Genomic DNA, 11,288 nt, shown 5'->3' with positions numbered 1-11,288 from the left:
CTACCGACTGTTTATTATTGTCATTATTACGATATTACCAAATTACCGACTGTTTATTATTGTCATTATTATGATATAACCAAACTACCGACTGTTTATTATTGTCATGATTACGATATTACCAAACTACCAAGTGTTTATTATTGTCATTATTACGATATAACCAAACTGCCGACTATTTATTATTGTCATTATTACGATATTACCAAACTACCGACTATTTATTATTGTCATTATTACGATATAACCAAACTGCCGACTATTTATTGTTATCATTATTACGATATAACCAAACCACCGACTATTTATTATTATCATTATTACGATATTACCAAACTACCGACTATTTATTATTGTCATTGTTAAGATATAAGCAAACTACCGACTGTTTATTATTGTCATTATTACGATATAACCAAACTACCAACTGTTTATTATTGTCATTTTTACGATATAACCAAACTACCGACTGTTTATTATTGTCATTGTTACGATATAACCAAACTACCGACTGTTTATTATTGTCATTTTTACGATATAACCAAACTACCGACTGTTTATTATTGTCATTATTACGATATTACCAAATTACCGACTGTTTATTATTGTCATTATTACGATATTACCAAACTACCGACTGTTTATTATTGTCATTATAACGATATTACCAAACTACCGACTGTTTATTATTGTCATTATTACGATATTACCAAACTGCCGACTATTTATTATTGTCATTATTACGATATTACCAAACTACCGACTGTTTATTATTGTCATTATTACGACATTACCAAATTACCGACTATTTATTATTGTCATTATTACGACATTACCAAACTACCGACTATTTATTATTGTCATTATTACGACATTACCAAACTACCGACTGTTTATTATTGTCATTATTACGATATTACCAAACTACCGACTGTTTATTATTGTCATTATTACGATATTACCAAACTGCCGACTATTTATTATTGTCATTATTACGACATTACCAAATTACCGACTATTTATTATTGTCATTATTACGACATTACCAAACTACCGACTGTTTATTATTGTCATTATTACGATATTACCAAACTACCGACTGTTTATTATTGTCATTATTACGATATTACCAAACTACCGACTGTTTATTATTGTCATTATAACGATATTACCAAACTACCGACTGTTTATTATTGTCATTATTACGATATTACCAAACTGCCGACTGTTTATTATTGTCATTATTACGATATTACCAAACTGCCGACTGTTTATTATTGTCATTATTACGATATTACCAAATTACCGACTATTTATTATTGTCATTATTACGACATTACCAAATTACCGACTGTTTATTATTGTCATTATTACGATATTACCAAACTGCCGACTATTTATTATTGTCATTATTACGATATTACCAAACTACCGACTGTTTATTATTGTCATTATTATGATATTACCAAACTACCGACTGTTTATTATTGTCATTATTACGATATTACCAAACTACCGACTGTTTATTATTTTCATTATTACGATATTACCAAACTGCCGACTATTTATTATTGTCATTATTACGATATTACCAAACTACCGACTGTTTATTATTGTCATTATTATGATATTACCAAACTACCGACTGTTTATTATTGTCATTATTACGATATTACCAAACTACCGACTGTTTATTATTGTCATTATAACGATATTACCAAACTACCGACTGTTTATTATTGTCATTATTACGATATTACCAAACTGCCGACTGTTTATTATTGTCATTGTTACGATATAACCAAACTACCGACTGTTTATTATTGTCATTTTTACGATATAACCAAACTACCGACTGTTTATTATTGTCATTATTACGATATTACCAAATTACCGACTGTTTATTATTGTCATTATTATGATATAACCAAACTACCGACTGTTTATTATTGTCATGATTACGATATTACCAAACTACCAAGTGTTTATTATTGTCATTATTACGATATAACCAAACTGCCGACTATTTATTATTGTCATTATTACGATATTACCAAACTACCGACTATTTATTATTGTCATTATTACGATATAACCAAACTGCCGACTATTTATTGTTATCATTATTACGATATAACCAAACCACCGACTATTTATTATTATCATTATTACGATATTACCAAACTACCGACTATTTATTATTGTCATTGTTAAGATATAAGCAAACTACCGACTGTTTATTATTGTCATTATTACGATATAACCAAACTACCAACTGTTTATTATTGTCATTTTTACGATATAACCAAACTACCGACTGTTTATTATTGTCATTGTTACGATATAACCAAACTACCGACTGTTTATTATTGTCATTTTTACGATATAACCAAACTACCGACTGTTTATTATTGTCATTATTACGATATTACCAAATTACCGACTGTTTATTATTGTCATTATTACGATATTACCAAACTACCGACTGTTTATTATTGTCATTATAACGATATTACCAAACTACCGACTGTTTATTATTGTCATTATTACGATATTACCAAACTGCCGACTATTTATTATTGTCATTATTACGATATTACCAAACTACCGACTGTTTATTATTGTCATTATTACGACATTACCAAATTACCGACTATTTATTATTGTCATTATTACGACATTACCAAACTACCGACTATTTATTATTGTCATTATTACGACATTACCAAACTACCGACTGTTTATTATTGTCATTATTACGATATTACCAAACTACCGACTGTTTATTATTGTCATTATTACGATATTACCAAACTGCCGACTATTTATTATTGTCATTATTACGACATTACCAAATTACCGACTATTTATTATTGTCATTATTACGACATTACCAAACTACCGACTGTTTATTATTGTCATTATTACGATATTACCAAACTACCGACTGTTTATTATTGTCATTATTACGATATTACCAAACTACCGACTGTTTATTATTGTCATTATAACGATATTACCAAACTACCGACTGTTTATTATTGTCATTATTACGATATTACCAAACTGCCGACTGTTTATTATTGTCATTATTACGATATTACCAAACTGCCGACTGTTTATTATTGTCATTATTACGATATTACCAAATTACCGACTATTTATTATTGTCATTATTACGACATTACCAAATTACCGACTGTTTATTATTGTCATTATTACGATATTACCAAACTGCCGACTATTTATTATTGTCATTATTACGATATTACCAAACTACCGACTGTTTATTATTGTCATTATTATGATATTACCAAACTACCGACTGTTTATTATTGTCATTATTACGATATTACCAAACTACCGACTGTTTATTATTGTCATTATTACGATATTACCAAACTGCCGACTATTTATTATTGTCATTATTACGATATTACCAAACTACCGACTGTTTATTATTGTCATTATTATGATATTACCAAACTACCGACTGTTTATTATTGTCATTATTACGATATTACCAAACTACCGACTGTTTATTATTGTCATTATAACGATATTACCAAACTACCGACTGTTTATTATTGTCATTATTACGATATAACCAAACTGCCGACTATTTATTGTTATCATTATTACGATATAACCAAACCACCGACTATTTATTATTATCATTATTACGATATTACCAAACTACCGACTATTTATTATTGTCATTGTTAAGATATAAGCAAACTACCGACTGTTTATCATTGTCATTATTACGATATTACCAAATTACCGACTGTTTATTATTGTCATTATTACGATATTACCAAACTACCGACTGTTTATTATTGTCATTATAACGATATTACCAAACTACCGACTGTTTATTATTGTCATTATTACGATATTACCAAACTGCCGACTATTTATTATTGTCATTATTACGATATTACCAAACTACCGACTGTTTATTATTGTCATTATTACGACATTACCAAATTACCGACTATTTATTATTGTCATTATTACGACATTACCAAACTACCGACTATTTATTATTGTCATTATTACGACATTACCAAACTACCGACTGTTTATTATTGTCATTATTACGATATTACCAAACTACCGACTGTTTATTATTGTCATTATAACGATATTACCAAACTACCGACTGTTTATTATTGTCATTATTACGATATAACCAAACTGCCGACTATTTATTATTGTCATTATTACGACATTACAAAATTACCGACTATTTATTATTGTCATTATTACGACATTACCAAACTACCGACTGTTTATTATTGTCATTATTACGATATTACCAAACTACCGACTGTTTATTATTGTCATTATTACGATATTACCAAACTACCGACTGTTTATTATTGTCATTATAACGATATTACCAAACTACCGACTGTTTATTATTGTCATTATTACGATATTACCAAACTGCCGACTGTTTATTATTGTCATTATTACGATATTACCAAACTGCCGACTGTTTATTATTGTCATTATTACGATATTACCAAATTACCGACTATTTATTATTGTCATTATTACGACATTACCAAATTACCGACTGTTTATTATTGTCATTATTACGATATTACCAAACTGCCGACTATTTATTATTGTCATTATTACGATATTACCAAACTACCGACTGTTTATTATTGTCATTATTATGATATTACCAAACTACCGACTGTTTATTATTGTCATTATTACGATATTACCAAACTACCGACTGTTTATTATTGTCATTATTACGATATTACCAAACTGCCGACTATTTATTATTGTCATTATTACGATATTACCAAACTACCGACTGTTTATTATTGTCATTATTATGATATTACCAAACTACCGACTGTTTATTATTGTCATTATTACGATATTACCAAACTACCGACTGTTTATTATTGTCATTATAACGATATTACCAAACTACCGACTGTTTATTATTGTCATTATTACGATATTACCAAACTGCCGACTGTTTATTATTGTCATTATTACGATATTACCAAACTGCCGACTATTTATTATTGTCATTATTACGACATTACCAAACTACCGACTGTTTATTATTGTCATTATTACGACATTACCAAATTACCGACTATTTATTATTGTCATTATTACGATATTACCAAACTGCCGACTATTTATTATTGTCATTATTACGATATTACCAAACTACCGACTGTTTATTATTGTCATTATTATGATATTACCAAACTACCGACTGTTTATTATTGTCATTATTACGATATTACCAAACTGCCGACTATTTATTATTGTCATTATTACGACATTACCAAATTACCGACTGTTTATTATTGTCATTATTACGATATTACCAAACTGCCGACTATTTATTATTGTCATTATTACGATATTACCAAACTACCGACTATTTATTATTGTCATTATTACGATATTACCAAACTACCGACTGTTTATTATTGTCATTATTACGACATTACCAAATTACCGACTGTTTATTATTGTCATTATTACGATATTACCAAACTACCGACTATTTATTATTGTCATTATTACGATATTACCAAACTACCGACTGTTTATTATTGTCATTATTACGACATTACCAAACTACCGACTGTTTATTATTGTCATTATTACGATATTACCAAACTGCCGACTATTTATTATTGTCATTATTACGATATTACCAAACTACCGACTATTTATTATTGTCATTATTACGATATTACCAAACTACCGACTGTTTATTATTGTCATTATTACGACATTACCAAATTACCGACTGTTTATTATTGTCATTATTACGATATAACCAAACTACCGACTGTTTATTATTGTCATTATTACGATATAACCAAACTACCGACTATTTATTATTGTCATTATTACGATATTACCAAACTACCGACTGTTTATTATTGTCATTATTACGATATTACCAAACTACCGACTGTTTATTATTGTCATTATTACGATATTACCAAACTGCCGACTATTTATTATTGTCATTATTACGATATTACCAAACTACCGACTGTTTATTATTGTCATTATTATGATATTACCAAACTACCGACTGTTTATTATTGTCATTATTACGATATTACCAAACTACCGACTGTTTATTATTGTCATTATTACGACATTACCAAATTACCGACTATTTATTATTGTCATTATTACGATATTACCAAACTACCGACTGTTTATTATTGTCATTATTACGATATTACCAAACTGCCGACTATTTATTATTGTCATTATTACGACATTACCAAACTACCGACTGTTTATTATTGTCATTATTACGACATTACCAAATTACCGACTATTTATTATTGTCATTATTACGATATTACCAAACTGCCGACTATTTATTATTGTCATTATTACGACATTACCAAACTACCGACTGTTTATTATTGTCATTATTACGATATTACCAAACTACCGACTGTTTATTATTGTCATTATTACGATATTACCAAACTGCCGACTATTTATTATTGTCATTATTACGACATTACCAAATTACCGACTGTTTATTATTGTCATTATTACGATATTACCAAACTGCCGACTATTTATTATTGTCATTATTACGATATTACCAAACTACCGACTATTTATTATTGTCATTATTACGATATTACCAAACTACCGACTGTTTATTATTGTCATTATTACGACATTACCAAATTACCGACTGTTTATTATTGTCATTATTACGATATTACCAAACTACCGACTATTTATTATTGTCATTATTACGATATTACCAAACTACCGACTGTTTATTATTGTCATTATTACGACATTACCAAACTACCGACTGTTTATTATTGTCATTATTACGATATTACCAAACTGCCGACTATTTATTATTGTCATTATTACGATATTACCAAACTACCGACTATTTATTATTGTCATTATTACGATATTACCAAACTACCGACTGTTTATTATTGTCATTATTACGACATTACCAAATTACCGACTGTTTATTATTGTCATTATTACGATATAACCAAACTACCGACTGTTTATTATTGTCATTATTACGATATAACCAAACTACCGACTATTTATTATTGTCATTATTACGATATTACCAAACTACCGACTGTTTATTATTGTCATTATTACGACATTACCAAACTACCGACTATTTATTATTTTCATTATTACGATATTACCAAACTACCGACTGTTTATTATTGTCATTATTACGATATTACCAAACTACTGACTATTTATTATTGTCATTATTACGACATTACCAAACTACCGACTGTTTATTATTGTCATAATTACGACATTACCAAACTACCGACTGTTTATTATTGTCATTATTACGACATTACCAAACTACCGACTATTTATTATTGTCATTATTACGATATTACCAAACTACCGACTGTTTATTATTGTCATTATTACGATATTACCAAACTACCGACTATTTATTATTGTCATTATTACGACATTACCAAACTACCGACTATTTATTATTGTCATTATTACGACATTACCAAACTACCGACTGTTTATTATTGTCATTATTACGATATTACCAAACTGCCGACTATTTATTATTGTCATTATTACGATATTACCAAACTACCGACTGTTTATTATTGTCATTGTTACGATATAACCAAACTACCGACTGTTTATTATTGTCATTATTACGATATTACCAAATTACCGACTGTTTATTATTGTCATGATTACGATATTACCAAATTACCGACTGTTTATTATTGTCATTATTACGATATTACCAAACTGCCGACTATTTATTATTGTCATTATTACGATATTACCAAACTGCCGACTATTTATTATTGTCATTATTACGACATTACCAAACTACCGACTGTTTATTATTGTCATTATTACGATATTACCAAACTGCCGACTATTTATTATTGTCATTATTACGATATTACCAAACTGCCGACTATTTATTATTGTCATTATTACGACATTACCAAACTACCGACTGTTTATTATTGTCATTATTACGATATTACCAAACTACCGACTGTTTATTATTGTCATTATTACGACATTACCAAATTACCGACTGTTTATTATTGTCATTATTACGATATTACCAAACTGCCGACTATTTATTATTGTCATTATTACGATATTACCAAACTGCCGACTATTTATTATTGTCATTATTACGATATTACCAAACTGCCGACTATTTATTATTGTCATTATTACGACATTACCAAACTACCGACTGTTTATTATTGTCATTATTACGATATTACCAAACTGCCGACTATTTATTATTGTCATTATTACGATATTACCAAACTGCCGACTGTTTATTATTCTCATTATTACGACATTACCAAATTACCGACTGTTTATTATTGTCATTATTACGACATTACCAAATTACCGACTGTTTATTATTGTCATTATTACGACATTACCAAATTACCGACTGTTTATTATTGTCATTATTACGATATTACCAAACTGCCGACTATTTATTATTGTCATTATTACGACATTACCAAACTACCGACTGTTTATTATTGTCATTATTACGATATTACCAAACTGCCGACTATTTATTATTGTCATTATTACGATATTACCAAACTACCGACTGTTTATTATTGTCATTATTACGACATTACCAAACTACCGACTGTTTATTATTGTCATTATAACGATATTACCAAACTACCGACTGTTTATTATTGTCATTATTACGACATTACCAAACTACCGACTGTTTATTATTGTCATTACTACGATATAACCAAACTACCGACTGTTTATTATTGTCATTATTACGATATTACCAAACTACCGACTGTTTATTATTGTCATTATTACGATATTACCAAACTGCCGACTGTTTATTATTGTCATTATTACGATATTACCAAACTACCGACTGTTTATTATTGTCATTGTTACGATATAACCAAACTACCGACTGTTTATTATTGTCATTACTACGATATTACCAAACTGCCGACTGTTTATTATTGTCATTATTACGATATTACCAAACTACCGACTATTTATTATTGTCATTATTACGATATTACCAAATTACCGACTGTTTATTATTGTCATTATTACGACATTACCAAATTGCCGACTGTTTATTATTGTCATTATTACGATATTACCAAATTACCGACTGTTTATTATTGTCATTATTACGATATAACCAAACTGCCGACTATTTATTATTGTCATTATTACGACATTACCAAATTACCGACTGTTTATTATTGTCATTATTACGATATTACCAAACTGCCGACTATTTATTATTGTCATTATTACGATATTACCAAACTACCGACTGTTTATTATTGTCATTATTACGATATTACCAAACTGCCGACTATTTATTATTGTCATTATTACCAAACTACCGACTGTTTATTATTGTCATTATTACGATATTACCAAACTGCCGACTATTTATTATTGTCATTATTACGATATTACCATACTGCTGACTGTTTATTATTGTCATTATTACGATATTACCAAACTACCGACTGTTTATTATTGTCATTATTACGATATTACTAAACTGCCGACTATTTATTATTGTCATTATTACGATATTACCAAACTACCGACTGTTTATTATTGTCATTATTACGATATTACCAAACTGCCGACTATTTATTATTGTCATTGTTAAGATATAAGCAAACTACCGACTGTTTATTATTGTCATTATTACGATATAACCAAACTACCAACTGTTTATTATTGTCATTTTTACGATATAACCAAACTACCGACTGTTTATTATTGTCATTGTTACGATATTACCAAACTGCCGACTATTTATTATTGTCATTATTACGATATTACCAAACTGCCGACTATTTATTATTGTCATTATTACGATATTACCATACTGCTGACTGTTTATTATTGTCATTATTACGATATTACCAAACTACCGACTGTTTATTATTGTCATTATTACGATATAACCAAACTACCGACTGTTTATTATTGTCATTATTACGATATAACCAAACTACCGACTGTTTATTATTGTCATTATTACGATATAACCAAACTACCGACTGTTTATTATTGTCATTATTACGATATTACCATACTGCTGACTGTTTATTATTGTCATTATTACGATATTACCAAACTACCGACTGTTTATTATTGTCATTATTACGATATTACCAAACTACCGACTGTTTATTATTGTCATTATTACGATATTACCAAACTGCCGACTATTTATTATTGTCATTATTACCAAACTACCGACTGTTTATTATTGTCATTATTACGATATTACCAAACTGCCGACTATTTATTATTGTCATTATTACGACAATACCAAATTACCGACTGTTTATTATTGTCATTATTACGATATTACCAAACTGCCGACTATTTATTATTGTCATTATTACGATATTACCAAACTACCGACTGTTTATTATTGTCATTATTACGATATTACCAAACTACCGACTATTTATTATTGTCATTATTACGATATTACCAAACTACCGACTGTTTATTATTGTCATTATTACGACATTACCAAATTACCGACTATTTATTATTGTCATTATTACGATATTACCAAACTACCGACTATTTATTATTGCCATTATTACGATATTACCAAATTACCGACTATTTATTATTGTCATTATGACGATATTACCAAACTACCGACTGTTTATTATTGTCATTATTACGATATAACCAAACTACCGACTGTTTATTATTGTCATTATTACGATATTACCAAACTGCCGACTGTTTATTATTGTCATTATTACGATATTACCAAACTACCGACTGTTTATTATTGTCATTATTACGATATTACCAAACTGCCGACTATTTATTATTGTCATTATTACGATATTACCAAACTACCGACTGTTTATTATTGTCATTATTACGACATTACCAAATTACCGACTATTTATTATTGTCATTATTACGATATTACCAAACTACCGACTATTTATTATTGTCATTATTACGATATTACCAAATTACCGACTATTTATTATTGTCATTATGACGATATTACCAAACTACCGACTGTTTATTATTGTCATTATTACAATATTACCAAACTACCGACTGTTTATTATTGTCATTATTACGATATTACCAAACTACCGACTGTTTATTATTGTCATTATTACGATATTACCAAACTACCGACTGTTTATTATTGTCATTATTACGATATTACCAAACTACCG

This window comes from Pelobates fuscus, chromosome 7 (assembly GCF_036172605.1).
Source record: "Pelobates fuscus isolate aPelFus1 chromosome 7, aPelFus1.pri, whole genome shotgun sequence".
In the NCBI taxonomy this organism is placed as follows: Eukaryota; Metazoa; Chordata; class Amphibia; order Anura; family Pelobatidae; genus Pelobates; species Pelobates fuscus.
Note: the sequence above shows the minus strand (reverse complement) of the source record.